Here is an 18,032-nt window from a genome sequence, read left to right as displayed (position 1 = left end):
GCTAGGTGTGGAGCTCCGTTGACAGCACCTTAGGTTCAATCCCTGGAGCTGCAACACCAACACACACCAACAAAGATCCCTTTTGCATTTTCCCATAGGCACTTGCGTCTGACAGGTTGCATGAACATGCTCAACTTTTTAACTCTGATGCTCCCCAATTTCTGATTGGTTTTTACTCAAACTCTCTCCTTTCATTATGCTACAGAGAATTCCCTTATGGGTTCAAGAGACATAGAAACTGATTAGGGTTGATGCAGCCTGGGAAATACCCCACTTTGGGAGGAACCAAAAGGCTCCAGGTGACAGCCACCATGGACACAGGGACAGATGCCTTTGGCCCTGTTTCTATCTCTCCTGTACCTAAGAGCCCAAAATTCACTCCTGGTGTTCACTCAGGTCTATCTTTCTTTCCTTCCTGCCTGTCTGTCTCAGTACAGGGCATGGAACCCAGGATCTCTAGGTGAGTGCTCTACCACTGAGCTCCATGCCCAGTTCTTTTCATTTTTTATCTTGAGGCACAACATTTCTAAGCTACCCAGGCTGGCCTCAAACACAATTCTCCTGTCTCGGCCTCCTGAGTTGCTGGAATTACAGGTGTGGGTCACTATGCCTGGCTCTCAGTGGATTTTTGTCTAGACTCTCAACCCCTGGTTCTGACCATTAACCTGCTCTCTGGCTTTCTGTGTCAGTTCACTATTTTGGAGGTAATCTTGTCCAGCGGGTTGACTGTGCTGATCCCCAATGGAGACTCCCCTTTTATTTCTTGGAAAATCAAAAAGGCATCTCCGTCCCTTACCTCAAGGACAGCACTGAGATTGAGGGGTCTCTGTTGTCCCTTTGTAGCTACTTCCCTTCTGATCTCTAAACTCCTTCTAAAACAGATATTTTAATCTTTCAAAAACAGATATTTTAATCTTTCCACGCTCACCTCTGTTGGCCCCCAAATTTGGCCTTTGTACCAGTGGGGGGTGAGGTACTTTGCCTCACCTCTGTTGGCCCCCAAATTTTAGACCATCACTAGCAGAAGGGAGGAGGATACAGAAATGGCACAACACCAAGCCAATTGACAGCTCCTTTGGAAAAACTGTATCACCAGTGACACCATCAGAAAGATACGCCAGCACTACCACAATTCGCTGCACCAACAGATAGTTCACAATGCACCCAAGTGATACATAGTCCAGGCAAGTTCTGCAAGCAGTTCTAAGCAGAGGAATCCATCAATATGTCCATTTCCTCCCAAAGTAAATCGACTCCTTGATTGAGAATTACTTGTTCAGTTATTATTCATTGATGCATCAGTTTATACAGTTTGTTGTGATAACTATCAAAGAAGCTGTATTTTGGTTTTATCTTTGTCTTCACGGGCACTGGGATGAAGAAAGGAATTCTGGCAATGATGCTAAAAAAAATATGTAACATTCCAACATGTACTAAGAAAACAATTTTCTGAATAATTTACATTATCCTGAACAGAATTATTAAATATAATGAAAAGGAAAGGTGAAAGTAAACAAACAGATCTGTTAACCTCCTTATTTATATACATATTAAAACAATCTTCAATAGCTGTTTACCCAATTTAAATTAAACCATTAAAATCACGTGAATAAAAAAAATTCAGATCCATTTTTCATGAGCACTCCTCATATATGATATATGGACATATGCACACACAGACATACAACACGAAACACAAGTGTGCACACAAACGTTCAACACATAAGACAATAGTAAAGGCCTTGTAGCTTTACACAGGTGAAATCTCCATTGCAATGTTTAAAAACTCCACAGTCAAAAAATAAAACTGGGGCTGGTGATGTGGCTCAAGCGGTAGCGCGCTTGCCTGGCATGCGTGCGGCCCGGGTTCGATCCTCAGCACCACATACAAACAAAGATGTTGTGTCCGCCGAGAACTAAAATAAATAAATAAATAAATTTTAAAAAAATAAATAAAAAAAATAAAACTGATCGGAAAAACATTAACCTAGTTCTGTATGAGCTCAAAAAATGAAATAGAACTTTATGATGAGGGAAAAGGCAATAATAAAATAGATATTGAAAAAATCATCCTGGTTAATCTCTGTCACAGATGTAAGAATAGCCAAGCTGGAGCTCTGGATATCAGCTGTTATGGATTTGAGTCAAATCATCTTCTTTTTGGTCTGTAGAAATCGCTTTGGTTAGGTTCTCTGGAATCCAAATCAGCTGTTGTTCTCCCTGTGGAAACACAAAAACAGAACCCCACCTCCAGACAATCACTGGGTCAGGACCTTTCCATTGTCCTGTTAGAATATCCTCCCAAAGTACTTTAGGCTTGTGTACATTTTTTGGATACATATGCCTTTCCGCAGCACTAAGTCCTGATGAATCCAATTTACATTGTCTTCACCGGCACTGGGATGAAGATAGGAATTCTGGCAATAAAGGCTAAAGAAAAAATTATGTAACATTCCAGAAGGCACCAAAAGAAAACAATTTTCTTAACAATTTACATTGTCTTGAAGAGAATTATTAAATATAATGAAAAGGAAAGGTGAAAGTAAACAAACAGATCTGTTAACCTCCTTTTTTGTTCATATATTAAAACAATCCTCAACAGCTGTTTACCCAATTTAAATTAAACCATTTAAATCACGTGAAAAAAAATATTTGGATCCATTTTTTCATGAGCGCTCATCATATATGATATATGGACATACATACATTCAAACATATAACAGAAAACACAAGTGTGCACACTTAATATAATACATACAACACATAACATAATAGTAAAGGCCTTATAACTTTTTACAGGTGAAATCTCCATTGCAATGTTTAAAAACTCTATAGTCAAAAAAAAATAGAACTGATCAGCAAAACATTAACCTAGGTCTGGGCAATAATAGAATAGATATTGAAAAAAGCATCCTGGTTCAGCCAGATGTAAGGATAGCCAAACTGGAGTTTTGGATATCAGCTGTTATGGATTTGAGCCAAATCATCTTCTTTTTGGTCTGTAGAAATCGCTTTAGTTAATCTTTCTGGAATCCAAATCAGCTGCTGTTCTCCCTGTGGAAACACATAAACAGACCTCCGACTCCAGACAATTACTGGGTCAAGACCTTTCCATTGTCCTGTTAGAATATCCTTCCAAAGTACCTTGGGCTTATGTACATTTTGTGGACACATATGCCTTTCTGCAGCACTAAGCCCTGATGAATCCAAATTTAGAAAGTTTAGAGTAAAAAGGGTTATTTTAAGTTTATCATTGGGGAATATATACCCCTACCCAATTTCTTCTTTTTGCTTTAATAAGTACATTTTAATAGTTTGATGAGCTCTTTCAACTATGCCTTGTCCCTGTGGATTGTATGGGATTCCTGTTATATGAGTAATGCCAAATGTTGAGCAAAATTGTTTAAAAGAGTTAGAAGTATAACCAGGGGCATTATCTGTTTTTAACTGTTTTGGAACGCCCACAGTGGCAAAATTTTGTAAGCAATGAGCTATAACATCTGTAGTTTTTTCTCCGGCATGAAGGGAGCCCATCAAAAATCCAGAAGAAGTATCAACTGTAACATGCAAATATTTTAATTTTCCAAATTCTGGCAGTTGTTTGATGTCCATCTGCCAAATATGATTAGGTATCAATCCTCTAAGATTGACTCCAAGATTAACTTGTGGTAAAAAGGTCACACAATTTTGACATTGTTTTATTATTTGTCTAGCTTGTTCCTTAGTTATTTTAAAACGCTTTTGTAAAGTATTAGCATTGACATGGAACCTTTTATGAAAATTTATAGCTTCTTCTAGTGTAGAGAAAATATGTATGCCATGTGTAGTTTTATCTGCTAAATCTTTGCCCAAACTAAGGGCTTCAGGCAATCCTGTATGTGCCCAGATATGTCCTATAATGAATGGATCTTTTCTGTCCCAGATTAGACTTTGTATAGTGGAAAACAAAGAGAAAACAGTAGAGGAAGGGGAAATCCTACCAGCATCTTCAAGGGATACTCTAGCATTAACTACATACTGACTATCAAAAAATAAATTAAATACAGAATCTTTAAACATCACAAAAGCTTGTAAAACTGCATTAAGCTCTACCTTTTGAGCTGATTGTTTGGGTACTAAAAATGTAAAAGTTTGATCAGTGGTAACTACTGTTGCTGTACCATTATTTGACCCATCAGTGAATATATTTGGAGTATTCGTGATAGGTGTTTTTCTTGTCATTTTTGGAAAAACTACAGGATGCGAAGACCAAAAAGACAACAAGGATTAGATGGTAAGTGGTTATCAAATAAAACATTAGATTTACACATGATTATTGCCCAAGTATTTAACTCATTAGCTAACTCATCAATTTGATCCATAGTATATGGAGTAATAATTTTATTGGGAGAAATTCCAAACACTCCCTTTGCTGCTTTTTTTCCTTTGAGTATTAATTGTCCTACAGCCTCAGGATACCTAGTAAGAATAGTGTTAGGAGAATAAGATAAATGTATCCACAATAATGGACCTTCTTTTCAAAATACTCCTGTAGGAATATTTTTTGTTGGGAGTACAATAAATAATAAAGGCAAACATATCAATTCTATCCAAATGCATATTTTCCATATATTTTTCAATAATTTTTAATGCCTTTCTTGCGTCAGGCGTTAACATGTGGGGTGAATTTGGATCTGACGGACATTTAGGATATCAAATAAAGGTCCCAACTCTCCTGTTGGTATGCCTAGATAAGGCCTTATCCAATTTATGTCTCCCAATAAGTTTTGAAAGTCGTTCAGTATTTGGTTTGATCTACTCGTATTTGAATTTTTTGTTGATGGACCATGATTGAGGATAATAGAATTCCTAAATAATTAATTGGAAAATTTAATTGTACTTTATCTATTGCTATCTCTAGATTATATTTTTTAAATAAATTTCTTAGTGTGGCATAACATTCTAGCAATGTTTTTATCTTTATGTGCTAATAATACATCATCCATATAGTGAAATATTTGTAGTTCGGGATTTTGATTTCTAAGTGGCTGGATTGCTTTGTTAACATAAATTTGACACATAGTTGGGCTGTTAGCCATCCCTTGAGGGAGTAATTTCCATTCATATCTCTGATCATGATTTCATGATTCAGTACTGGGAAAGTAAATGCAAAAGGTGAAATATCCTCAGGATGAATTGGAATTGAAAAAAAAAAGAATGTTTAATATCTATAGCTAAAACATACCAGGTTTTTGGCAAAGCAGACAATTGAGGAATCCCTGATTAAGCAGGTCCCATAATAACCATCTCATTATTAATGGCTCTTAAATCTTACAATAATCTCCATTTACCAGATTTCTTTTTAATGACAAAAATGGGAGTATTATGGGGAGATATGGAAGGTTGTATATGTTCATCCACTAATTGTTGTTTGACCAGGCCATGGGCTACTTGTATCTTTTCTTTAGTAAGAAGCCACTGAGAAACCCATACTAGTCTTTCTGATTTCCAAGTAATTTTGATTGTCTCAGTGGCCCCTTCTGAAAACCCAATCCATGTCTATTTATTCCTTGATATGTTTGAATTGGTGCTGCTATATCTTGTACTTGTTCTCCTAATCTTTTTTCTTTCCTAAAACCTTGCCTAGCCCTAGTAGTGGGTGCATTAGGATTGATGTTATTTGTTAATGTCAAACCTAATTGATCTAGGAATCTCGTCCCCATAAATTTATAGGAAGATAATCCAATACATATGGCTGTATAGTTCCTTCACATCCTTCAGGATCCTTCCAATCTAATACCATTGCACTTCTATGGGGATTAGTCGCCACTCCTAGGCCTTGAAGCATTTGAGTGGCTTCTTGTAATGGACAATGTTTTGGCCATCCTTGATGAGATATTATGCTAAGGTCAGCACCTGTATCAAGTAGCCCATAAAATTCATGTCCTTGAATACTTAGTTTTAGCATTGGGTGAGAATCTAAATTTAAAGACAGCATAGCCCAATCTATCAGCTGTGGGGCCAGAGAATTGTGTGGTGGTGACCCCTTTTCACTCTGTCCCCTCTCTCACTCTGGTTTGTGTGAGAGCTGAGCATGCCTCCTCACACATGTAGCCTAACTCCATTTGGCTCCTGAATAATTCAACTTTCCATTCAGTCCTGACCCTTTTATGACTTGGACAATGATCATCTAATGGCACCTTGGAGCCCAATATTTTATGGAATCTTTATAACTTTTGAAAGCACTCAGGAAAATGGACAGAAATCCCTTCTATACAGGTTTCTCCTCTGCCCAATCTAAGCCTTCCCGGGCTCCTCTTGCTTAACTGCCCAGGTTCTACTTGCCACTAAAGCTCTGGACTCCTCCAGAGACCCTCCTTCTAGACAAACAAGGAACCAGAACCCTCCTCCCTTCTTCTATTGGCTTTGAACATCGAAAAGCCCTGGGCAGCAATGTCCCTTGCCAAGGCCATACTGAAGATACCATTGAAATACAAAGGACAGACTGTCTGGATAATCCTGTGCAGTAGGAGACCATAAAACAATTCATTTGAAAATTGAGTGAGAGGCATTTCTAGGACATTGTATGGTTGAGAGGTCTTGGCGTGATGCCTGAGAGGGGTGATGTGGGGTTTCAGGGCACACTTGTAGATTCCCAGTCTGGGTTTATTGCTGATTTTTCAGAAGGCATCAGTGTTGGCTCTGCTTATCACCTGGGTACCAGAAACAGCAGAGTGAAGATGTCTGCTGTGAACCATTTGGAGTCCGCAGGCCCATTAGATGAGAGGTGCTGGGGTTTGGAATTGCAGGAAATCTTGCATTTATAATTTTATTTATTGCACCTAACTCTTGTGTACATGTCCAACCTCCCTTTAAGTTTCTTGACTGATGGGTTGTTAATTGTACAAGGATTTATAAGTTGTATTCTGTGAAGTTCTAGACAGTAATAGGGCACCCTTGGGTTCAATCCCCAACACACACACACACACACACACACACACACACACACACAAAGACTCAAGACTATTTTTCCCTGAACCTTAGAAATTGTGGAAAAGCTGAGGTCTGTGGTTCACTATGACCTGAATAACTCAGATGGAAGTCTCCTACTATCCCCAGATAAACTCCTTTGTTGAGCAGATTAGTGTTCTCAGTTCTGTGGGCAACCACAGATGCATTACCCCACTGAAAATCCACATCCATCCAAAGGAATGGCACCCAGAGAGAAATAAAGAATGGAAGGTATACTCAGAATGGCCCTGCACTGTTGTGATGCCATGAGGTCCTCGGCTCCAGTGTCACTGATCAGCACTGATCAGCCACTGGGTTAGCTTCCTGACCTTTAAGCTGAAACCCCTGGAGGACAGCAGAGGCTCTGCCGCAAGTTCCCCAAGTCACTCGTTTGCAACCATCCATGCAGGGGTCATGCCCTGTGTACCTCTCAGCACAAATCTACTTCCAGAAATTCAGATTCCTGTCTGACTCCTCAGACACATGTCCCCATCGGTTCCAAGTCTCCCGACGGGAACCAAGCCCCTGTGACCCAGGCCTGCTGCATCAGCTTTTCTGTTCCCACTCGTGTTAATTAGTGCCCTGGCATCCTGTTTCTAGTTCCCCTTGGAGAGACACTCTTGTCTTACCTTTATTTTCAAGTGCACAGAACATTTCTCATATATGCATCCCACTAGGCAGGCAGTCAACAGCAACACGGACTGGAGGGCAGGTTATAGATAAACCAGTTGCCACATCTATGGCAGGGTTTAGTATAGAAAAGGATGTTCTTTGGCTCTCTCACATCCCTCAGTATCTCCATCAGCTCATCGATGAGTTGGAAAAGTCTCCCTGGGTGGATGGCACCCTGGGCATCATAGCTCTCCAGAGGGGCAGGGTACTTCTCTAGGTTCAACCGGGTCAGCCTGGAAGTGTGAAGCAGCAGGTTGCTCAGGACCGACATGTAGATGTCATTCCCATTGAAGCTCAAGACCCTGAGCTGTGAGCAACAGCTGAGGACAGGCAGGATGGCCTGGAGCTGGGAGTTGGTGATCCCACAGTCCTGCAAGTTTAGGGTCTCAAGGGTGGCTGCAGCATTCTCTAGCAGAATTACTAGGAGCTCAGGACTGAAACTCGTCAATTTGCTGCCCCACAGCGTCAGGTGTATTAGCTAGTCGAGGTTTGAAGACCCTGACAGATCATTCCAGTCTGGATCTGAGAGCAGACAGTTGTTTATTGAGAGGGTCTCCAGGGGATTCTTCAGGAGCCTAAGCAAAGATCAAGCAGTTAGTTCTGAAGAGTGATGTCAAGGTGGGAGAAGACAAATTGGCCCAAGCCCAAGGTCACCCTGACCTTCTGATGATGGTCTCCACCCAGGACTCTGCCTGTTGCAGAATCTGCTCATTCACGTCACCCTGTCTCATGCTGAGTCTTTCACCCCCATTGAGTGACCAGGTGGTTCCATCATCTCCATCAATGTTAAATCACCATTGCTGGCACACAGTAGGTGCCCGCTGAAGTTTCATGTGACAAAGAGTTTGCTCTGATGTCCTAGGACAGTTCCCTCTGCTTCCCCACCTGAGCTCCTGGCACAGACGGCCTTCTAGGAGGAAGACACTATCCAGGTACAGCCTCCGGAGGCTGTCCATCTTGGCAAACTGTGAGGTAATGTCATCCATCAACTGATCTCTCTCCTCCTGGGAAGCATAGGCAGACACATAGACGTGGGAGAAGAAGAGCTGCCTCAGGTTGCTCATCTGGCCCCAATAGGTAGCAAAAGTAGCCAAGGTGGACAGTCTCCAGAAACACTGCATATCCAACTGCTGGATAAAGTCCAGATCCAATCTCTCCAAGATTTTCTCAATGGTATGGACAGGCAAAGAGCCCATCTGCAGCTTCTTGCAGTACAGCTGTTTCAGACCCTTCCTCTCATCCACCCAGTGAAAGAGGAAGGAGAGGAATGCATTCAGGGGTCTTTGTTGAAAGCACAGGTTTACTAACACCTTCAAGGGCAAAGTGGGCCCTGTGTCTGGAGAGGCCTTAACTGTTTGCCTCTCCTTCATGACTCCTGGTGAGCAGGCATCGACCAGGGCTCCAGACCACAACCTCCAGAAGTTCCCATGAACCTTCCACAAATCCAGCACCTGTAGTTCCCACCTCCTGCGGGGACCACAGCAGAGTCTGAACTCTGAGGCCCCTTCCTTCATCTCTCAGCTGCTGCCCCCTGCTCCACCTCTTCCTTCTGTCTCACTTTTCTCTACCCCTTGCCACTCCAATCTAGCCTGGTGCCACCACCTGTACCAGCTGAGGGAGGGGCAGGTGCAACCTTCTTCAGGGGTCATAGCAGCTCCCACAAACACCTACACATCTGGAAGCCCCTCCCAGGTGGGGCACAGCATGGCCAAGGCCTCTCCAACCCTCCTTGCTGGTAGCACAGGAAGCCTGTTGGGCATAATTCAGCACCTACTCTCCCTTCCCACACCCATCACTTCCCTGGATGCCCAGGCGCTGCCTTTGAGGGTCCCCTCACCTGGGGTGATTCTGCTGGGCAGGCAGCATGTCCAGTCCATCTAGTGCTTCTCGGATCATCCCCAGCTATAGCGTTTTCATCAGGGCCCCCAGGGGCAGGCAGGTGAAGGGCCAGGCCTGCACCATTTTCTTCAGAATCTCAGTGTGACCCCGGTTGAAGGCCTCCATGAAGAATGGTGGGAAGAGTTGTATGGGCACGACCTCCAGAGCTAGGATGGCCCTGTGCTGAGAGCCATAGCCAAGTAGGAAGGATGCATGACATTTTTGGTTGAAAGGTGACCCCTGCAAGCCCTTGAGATGATAATAATTATGTTAAGATGTGCACTCAATTGGAGACTAGACCCCTGCTGTCTGCCTAGGCCTGCTACTTTGGGCAGTTCCCATTGGTTGGGGATGTTCGGTAGGAGGGAATTCCAGAGGAGGGATTTCCTGTTTGTGGAGTGTGTCCTGGGGAGAAGTCTGCGTGAGTGGCATTCGCGGGAGTTTTGGAAATAAAGTTTGTTCTTGCTTGAGGGGCTCATGATTTTGTGCCCAGCTAGACTGCGGCATCTGGCAGCCCATAAGGGGAACGCCTGAAGCTCAGAGATAAGTGAAATTGCTCGCCCCTGAGGGAAGGCGAGAGAATGGGTGACCATTTAAAAAAACAATGTGTTCTGGTTTTGATTTATTTTGTTTTTGTTTCAAGCTGCCTATCCCTAGAATTTTCTCAGGCAAACTGGGAAAAATGGTTGGCTCAAGGTTTGAAGTTTTTTGGCCCTGAGGAAGAGAAAATTGATACAATGATTTTTTTTGTTCCGTTTTTGTTTCATTCTGTTTTGGTTTTGTTTTGTATTATCTTATTGGGTTGTGTTATCTTTACAGTAGATGAGAAATTAGTAAAAAACAAACTGAAAAAGTTTTAAGTAAATTGTTAGAGGTCTAGATTATGGTAGAAAACATGTTAGATCAAGCAAAAGAGAAGGTCTCTCCAGCTAGTCAGATAGAGGAAGAAAATTTAAAGGAAGAAAGCTTAGAGGAGAAACAGCTATCAGGGGGGAAGCTACAATGGGAGGCTACTACTAACTCCGTTCTATCACCAGAGGGCGTAATTCAATCAACAGCTCCACCTATAGAGACAGCTGAGTGGCCCTCAACCCCCATCGTTGATAGATTGAATCCTGAGACAGGACGTCAAAGATTAGCATGCCCTGTACTTGAGCAGGCAGGAGGGCACCGAATTCAACGTGCTTTAGATTTCAAAACAGTGAAGCAGTTAAAGGAGGCTGTAACAACCTATGGTCCCCAAGCATCCTTCACTGTAAGTATGGTCGAATCCATTACCAACTTGGACAGGACAACAGCAGATTGGGCTAGCATGTGTAAATCTGTGCTAAATGGAAGACAATATTTGTTATGGAAGGTTGCCAATGAGGAATTTTGTACGGATACCACTAGGTGAAATGCAGCAGCTGGTTACCCTCAAAGAAATCTAGATATGTTGTTAGGAAAAGGACCTCATGAGGGTCAATGGAAACAATTTGAATATGATCCTGCTATATATTCACAAATTGCTGCAGATGCAGTTAGGGCATGGAAGACTTTACAAGGACATGGAGATTTACAAGGTCACTTATCTAAGGTAATACAGAGAGCTAATGAACCTTATGCTGAATTTGTAGATAGGCTTATTCAAACAGCTACCAGAGTTTTTGGGGATACAGAACAAGCAATGCCATTAATAAAACAACTGGCTTATGACCAAGCAAATCATTGCTGCAGAGAGGTCATTAGACCATGGAAACATGAAGATTTAAACACATATATTAAATTATGTAGAGACATTAATGATCAAGGGCAAGTCTTGGCAGCTGCAGTACAACAGGCTTTAGATGCCAGGCCAAAAACGTGCTACAATTGTGAACAAACAGGACATTTTAAAAGGAATTGCCCAATAGGAGGAGGGTTTAACAAAACTACATATCAAAGGATTAGAATACAAGGTATTTGCCCACGATGCGGTAGAGGGAGATATTGGGCTAATGAATGCTGTTCTCAAACCACCATAGAGGGTATTCTGTTATCAAAAAATGGACAAGGACCAGGTGTTTACCCACAATATCATGGAGAAAGGCATCAGGCTCCATTGCCAAAAAACAGACTGGGGGGTCCAATGCTCCGGGGCCCACAAGCACAAATATATGGGGCAATGGAGGAACCCAGCAACACCATCAGGGTAGTGCCCAGGACACATTATCCATTAAATCCCTCATCAGACAAACCAGAGGGAGCGCAGGGTTGGACATCTGTGTCTCCACCAGAGCAATACTAACTCAGAGATGGGAGTTCAAATCATTCCCACAGGAGTAAAAGGACCTCTTCCCCAAGGAGCAGTAAACTAATTATTGGGATGCAGTTCTTCTACACTAAAAGGACTTATGGTAAGTCCTGAGGTAATTGTTCCTGATTATGTAGGTGAAATAAAAATTATAGCTAGTTCTCCAGGAGGTATATCAGTAATTTTACCAGGAGATAGAATAGCACAGTTATTAATAATACCCAGCCTACATGATAAATTTTCCAGTCATACTGTAGAAAGAGGTTCCAGGGGATTAGGCTCCACAGCCTTCCTGGGACTGAGAGAAGGGAGTCCTCACCCACTACTTCCCTAGTTCCAGAATTTACCACAGAGAGTCTTGGTGCCTGGCCAGGGCTTTCATGAGCTCCACCGAGGAGCTGAGAACCACGACCCAAGAGTCAACTCGCCAAGGGGAAGGGATGGGAACATCGAGAATCTTGGTGGTTGGCCAAGATCTAAGTTAACTTTTGTCTCTAGAGTGGAGACTTGTCACTGCCATGTCTAGGAAGTAGACTTGTGAGAAGGAAGGTTGAGGAAGGGCAAAGTCATTTCCCCAAGGGAGGCCAGTGTGTGGTAAAGAAGAGCCCTAGGTGAATGGAAGAAGGTGTGTGGTCATTGTCCTGGGCCCTCAGGCCAGGTTCCAAAGCAGCCCAAATACCCAGATGAAAGAGCAAGCTGTTGAAAGGATGTGATCAAGTCTGCTCTGCAAATAGAGGGACAGAATCAGCAAGGAGGGAGAGCAGGTGTTGTTATTGGGCAGAAAATGAAGGAGGTTTTGAAAAAGATGTGAATGGGCTCATGGTGTGAGGTGAGAGAAGGACTGGAAACATCCATCTCAGGAGCGGGTCATGGGAAGGCACTGACCAACAGAGTAGGAGATGGTTCTAAGTGAGTCTGCATGGAAGCGACTATGATGGAGAAGGACAGCATAGCCCCCAACTTTGTGAGGATGTCCCTTCACATAAGAGGAACAGGACAATGTGGATTGACCAAAAAGGAATGAGTAAAAATTAGAAAGCCACAAGCACAAATAAGGCTAGGTGTCTGTAAGGATTCCTAGTCAGCCCCCAGAACACCTTGAGGATTGAATATGTAGCCCCAGTGTCTAGGAGGAAGGAGATGGGCCTACCTGACATATGCAGAGTTACCCTGAATTTATCTCTTTAACACTCATAGTAATTGAAGAGATCCCTGATAACATTGGGATCTAGAGTGCCCTGAGTTTCCGTGGAGTGATGGTAGTGGTTGGGTGATGGAGACCTTGGTCATGTCAATCCTCTGCAGCCACTCCAGGAGGGCTGGATGTCCAGGGTCTCCTATGAGCTTGGAGACAGTCAATGGCCCTGTGTCCTTCTTGATGGCATTTAGGACAAAGACCCAGAGGCGTACAAGGCTTAGGGCATGTACAATCCTAATGACCCATCTGACCACATTTAAAACATGGTCTAAGCAGACCCAAGGGACACTTCCTTGGGCCAATGGAACAAGGCATAGATGCTGAGGCCAGATAGATGGCTTGAGCGAGCATCTGGTATCTCGGCTTTCAGGCCTTCTCATCTCCCTCATTGTACACCTTAAAGGTCACTTCCAGAGCCTCTCTTGGGGAGTTACGGGCCTCCTCTCAATGTGCCTTAGTTTGGCCTTAATATCAGGGAAAATTTGGGAGAACAATTATATCTTCAGTAGTTGTCTCCCGTCTGGAGCCTCAGGGTCCAGATTAATATAGTGTAATAAAGCCTTAGTCAGCAATCTAAAAATGCTGAAGTGTTTTCATTATTATCTTGGAATTCTTCTTGGAGTGTTTCATAGTTGATAACCTTATGGCTGCCTTTCTAAGTCCTGCCATGAGGCAAGTAATGCATTGGTTTCTACTAGTTATTCCTCCAGGAAAATTATAATCCCAGTTGGGATCCCGGTAGGGACTGATTCAATGTCAATCAGATGGGCAGGGGAGGTCTGATGTACCTCATCAGCATAATTTCTATGTTTCTTCCAAACTCACCTGTGATCCTCAGGCAAGAGGGTGTTAGACAAGAACATATGGACACCATGGAAAGTCAAATTATATGACTGAGTCAGATATTGAAACCCTTTGATACATGTGGTGGGGCTTGAAGTATGAACCAAGCCCATTTTCTGTCTGGGAAACATCTGACAAAGAGAAAGGCACATGAACCCGGATTATATGATCTACCACAGCCCCCTTGTGTATCAGACACAGAGATGTGGGTTGAGCAGTGGTAGCCTGTTAGCATGTGGCAGGAAGAGAGAAGGTGGAGGGGCCGAGGGGACAGTTGTTGTGGTAGCTTCATCAGAAAGAGAACTGTGGCATGGTGGGTGTCTCACTTACTGGGTCAAAGGAGGAGGAGTCCTGGGTAGAATCCTCTGTCCTTTTAAAAGGAGGTGTAGAGGAGGTGAGGGCTGAGAGGACTTGTGTGGGAGAGCAAGAGCTAGAGAGAGAGGGATTAGGACATGGAAAGGAGAAGGCCTGAGCATATGACATCTCTTTCCATTTTCCCGAACACTCACAATAGCTTAAGGGATACCTGATAACATTGGGCTCTAGAGTGCCCTCACGTGGCAATTAAGAGTTATTATTTAAAGAATCTTGAAGCCAGATCTGATTGCACAAGCAGATAAGTTTTGCAGGGTTTAGATCTGGGGTGACAGAGACCCTAGGTTAGCCAGGAGGCACCCTAGAGGACTCTGGGAGGGAATAGATGAGGAGCCACCCATGAGACATAGGGTGTGAATTTAAACATGGGCCATCCCCCAGTCTTGAGTATCACCTAGTTGAGAACATGGTGATGCTCAAGTGGTTGTCAACCCCTCTGGGTAAGCATAAGACCAGGATCCCATAGGGGTACTTAGGACCAAGTCAGGACAGTGTAGTTGGGGCAAAAGCCTCTATAAGGTACAGATACCCATAGATGGGAGAAAAGTCCATAGACAATAACCCAAGACTGAGAGGTAGTCTCACCAGGAACAGCTCCCAATCATCCTCTGTGGTTTTGTCTCAAAACCCAGGACCCAAGTAAATGACTTCTTATACACTGAGTTGATAGGAGGGATCAGCAGTAGCTGTAAATGTTGTGCCTGGGGTTCCCCAAACCACATAGAGTGCCAGACGAACAACTGTCATTTTCCAGGAACTGTAGGTCCTGTAGGTTGACTGGAGATGAAATGTCTGGTGGTGGGTGCAGAGAGGGCCTGCGGCAGAATGCAGAAGCAGGTTCCATGATGGAATCCAGATTGGGGTCCCGGGGAAACTCAGTGAACCTCAAAGGGGAGATTAGGCACACCAAGGAACCCGATCTTGGGAGGCTCAGGAATCAGAGCCAGGTGGGTCCTAATATGGGTGGTTAGGGTTGGGTGGGAAAGCAAAAGTTTTTCCTTAAAATGGCGGCAGTCACTTAAAATGGCCATCCAGATATTAAGCAAGAATCTGATACTTCTCAAGCCTGTTTGCTGAGCCAATCCCCCGCAAACACACTTTGCCTTGTAGGGGAACCAAAGCCTGCTTCTCTGTCCCTGTCCCCAAGGGTAGTGAAGGTTTTAGGAGTCTCTGCTGTGTCTCTAACAACTCCCTTCCAATTTTTCTTTTCTTTTTTGTACCTATTATTATAATACCAGATTCATGGGACCCCAATAGACATCCAGAAGCCAAATCTGATGCAATCACACAAGACTCTTTATTGCACAATCAGACTCTCGAGCCTGGACTCACATCCGCTTAGGATACAGCAGTCCCAGGGAGTGAGTCCTGGCCCATAGTCCAGTGAGAATTTATAGGTTTTCTTGGGATACTCTATATATCTCAACATTAGACAGCAAATCATTTCACACAGTGGGAAAATCAAACAAAAACTCTTAACATTGATTAGCACATTCTCTGGTGGGAACAAGTTGGGTAAGGTTGATTGGTTAGTTCAAGAGGTGGGTACATTTGAACTGATTGGTTTAAGCTGTGAGATGTGTATGCACTAAACTACATGGTTTCCTAACATGTTATCAATCATCAAAACTACTGTGAGGATCACCTGGCATTTTAGATATGGTCCCTACCTCACTCTGATTGGTTGTTGCTATGGTCCAAAATCAGGTCTCAAGCATTCTTTGGTCTTGAGTTGCTGAGACAAGGCTATCTGGTCACTGCAGTTAGGGGTAGCTATGCACCTAGCAATGCTGGATCCAACCCTCCCACCTACTTTGGACAGGCCCTGCTCTGAGGTAGAGGCTGGTTATTTCAAAAATGGAGTCACATCACTTTCTCAGTATAAGGTCCTTGCTTAGCACCTAGATGGCCATCTTAAATGACCATGGTATATTAAGTAAAATATTTCAATTTCCGCCCAAGGGCATTTCTGAGAAAGGCTCATCACTCCTCCATACCAACCATAATCTTAAACATCTACATGAGGACCCACTGGGCTCTGATTCTGGATCCTCCCCCATAAAAGTCCTAGAACTAAAGCATGTTCTGCCCCCCTCTCCTATAGAGAGATGGCCTTTACTTGTCAAGTGTGAAAAGTCAACTCTCGTGTGTATCTCTGCCTGGTCTCTGTCTTTCATTTCTTTCTTATCTTTCTCTCATCCTTCACTTTCCCTTCACCCCCAACCTGGGATTTCTGTTGTTTTGAAAAAGAATGTTTAAGGACATCAATTTTACATGCCTGTGAATACTAATTAAAGAATGCATTCGATTGTTTTCATGTGGGTTCTGGTTCTTTCTTTTGAAGTACTCCTCACACATAATTTTTTTCAAATTAAAACTTCCCTCTGGAGTCACATCAATATTGAATTTATTTATTCATTTATTTGTTCATGTATTTTTTGTGGTTCTGGGGATGGAACCCAGGCCCTTCCACATGCTAGGCAAGTGCTCCACCACTGATCTATGTCCCCAGGCCCTCAGTTATTTTTTATGAAGTTCACTCATTTCTGTAGAAAAGCATGGGTTCTGGGTTCCCAGATTGTACAGGTGAAATTGGCCAGTGTTCCAGAAGGGGATCTAGACTCTTTTGATGCAGATGCACAAAGGAATGTGCACCTTATAGTAGCACTCCACGGAGTGGAACCCAGTCTCCTTCTGACCCGACCACCCTTAAACACCCATCCTGTTTTTCATGACATCCTACAGTCATGTGCTCTCTCACAGCACACATGAACCTAGAGTCAAATGATGAGGAGCTCAAAGAGCAGTCTGGGTGCTTTATCCCCAGAGCTGTGTGGGGACACATGGACCTCACAGTCCTTATACAATTCAAGGAGTCTGCACACACCAGAATATCTTCAAGTCCATTTTTGGTCATGAAGATCCTTAAAAGAACAAATGATGACAAATCTCGTACTGCAGATCTTCCTTGCCTTTATTTGATCTTAAATCCAGCAGCAGTGCAGAATGAATGCTGTTGAACCTTCCACTTGCCCCACGTGCAAGCTAGATTAAGAGCCCTAGGAAAGGAAGTGTCATAAGAGTGGTGAAGCACAAAGATCACTGTGTGGGGGCCAGATGGGCTGGCTGTGCATGGCCAGGACTGTTCCTAGAGGGAGCTGCAGTCTGCTTACACATCAAATTGGGTTCCCATTCACTATGTGTGGAGAAGCCTTCAGGTTCAAATTAAAACACACACACAGGCAGCTTTAGGAAACCTCAAATAAAAATTGGGTGACTTACTTCTCCTCAGATGGGCAGCTAAGGCTAAGGTCACTGCACAACCCCACCAGCATGAGACCTCAGCAGGAGCCGTCACTTAGGGGTTCTTGGTCTCAGACCAGGGAGTAAGTCAGGGTCATGCATTTCCCCAGAGCTACCCTATCCTTACTTATCCTCTCACCATCTGCTGATTAAAGAGGCCATCTTGTGTCCCTGGGTAGGAAGACACTAGAAATGTTCGAGGAAGATCCGCCAGTCATGAGCAGCCCCCACCTCACCAGAGGTTGTAATTTATTCAGTTTGAGTTAGAAATGTTTGCAAGTGTCATCTACGTATATGATTCTACTATTTTGCTGAAAGGTAATCTGGATACCTGTATTGGTACACATTGCTAGTTTAATTGAGGAAAGACTACCCAGCAGGATGGCAGGCAAGGTTTGGTGAGGCCCAGAGGCTCTGGCCTGTTGCCAGTGCAGTCAAAGCCCGGGACCCAAGGCTTCTGGGTCTACACAGACACCCACAAGGAGGAGCCAGTGCTGAGTG

Source organism: Urocitellus parryii, chromosome 11, assembly GCF_045843805.1.
Source record: "Urocitellus parryii isolate mUroPar1 chromosome 11, mUroPar1.hap1, whole genome shotgun sequence".
Lineage (NCBI taxonomy): Eukaryota > Metazoa > Chordata > Mammalia > Rodentia > Sciuridae > Urocitellus > Urocitellus parryii.
The sequence above is the reverse complement of the archived record's forward strand: the minus strand, read 5'-3'. Positions refer to the sequence as shown.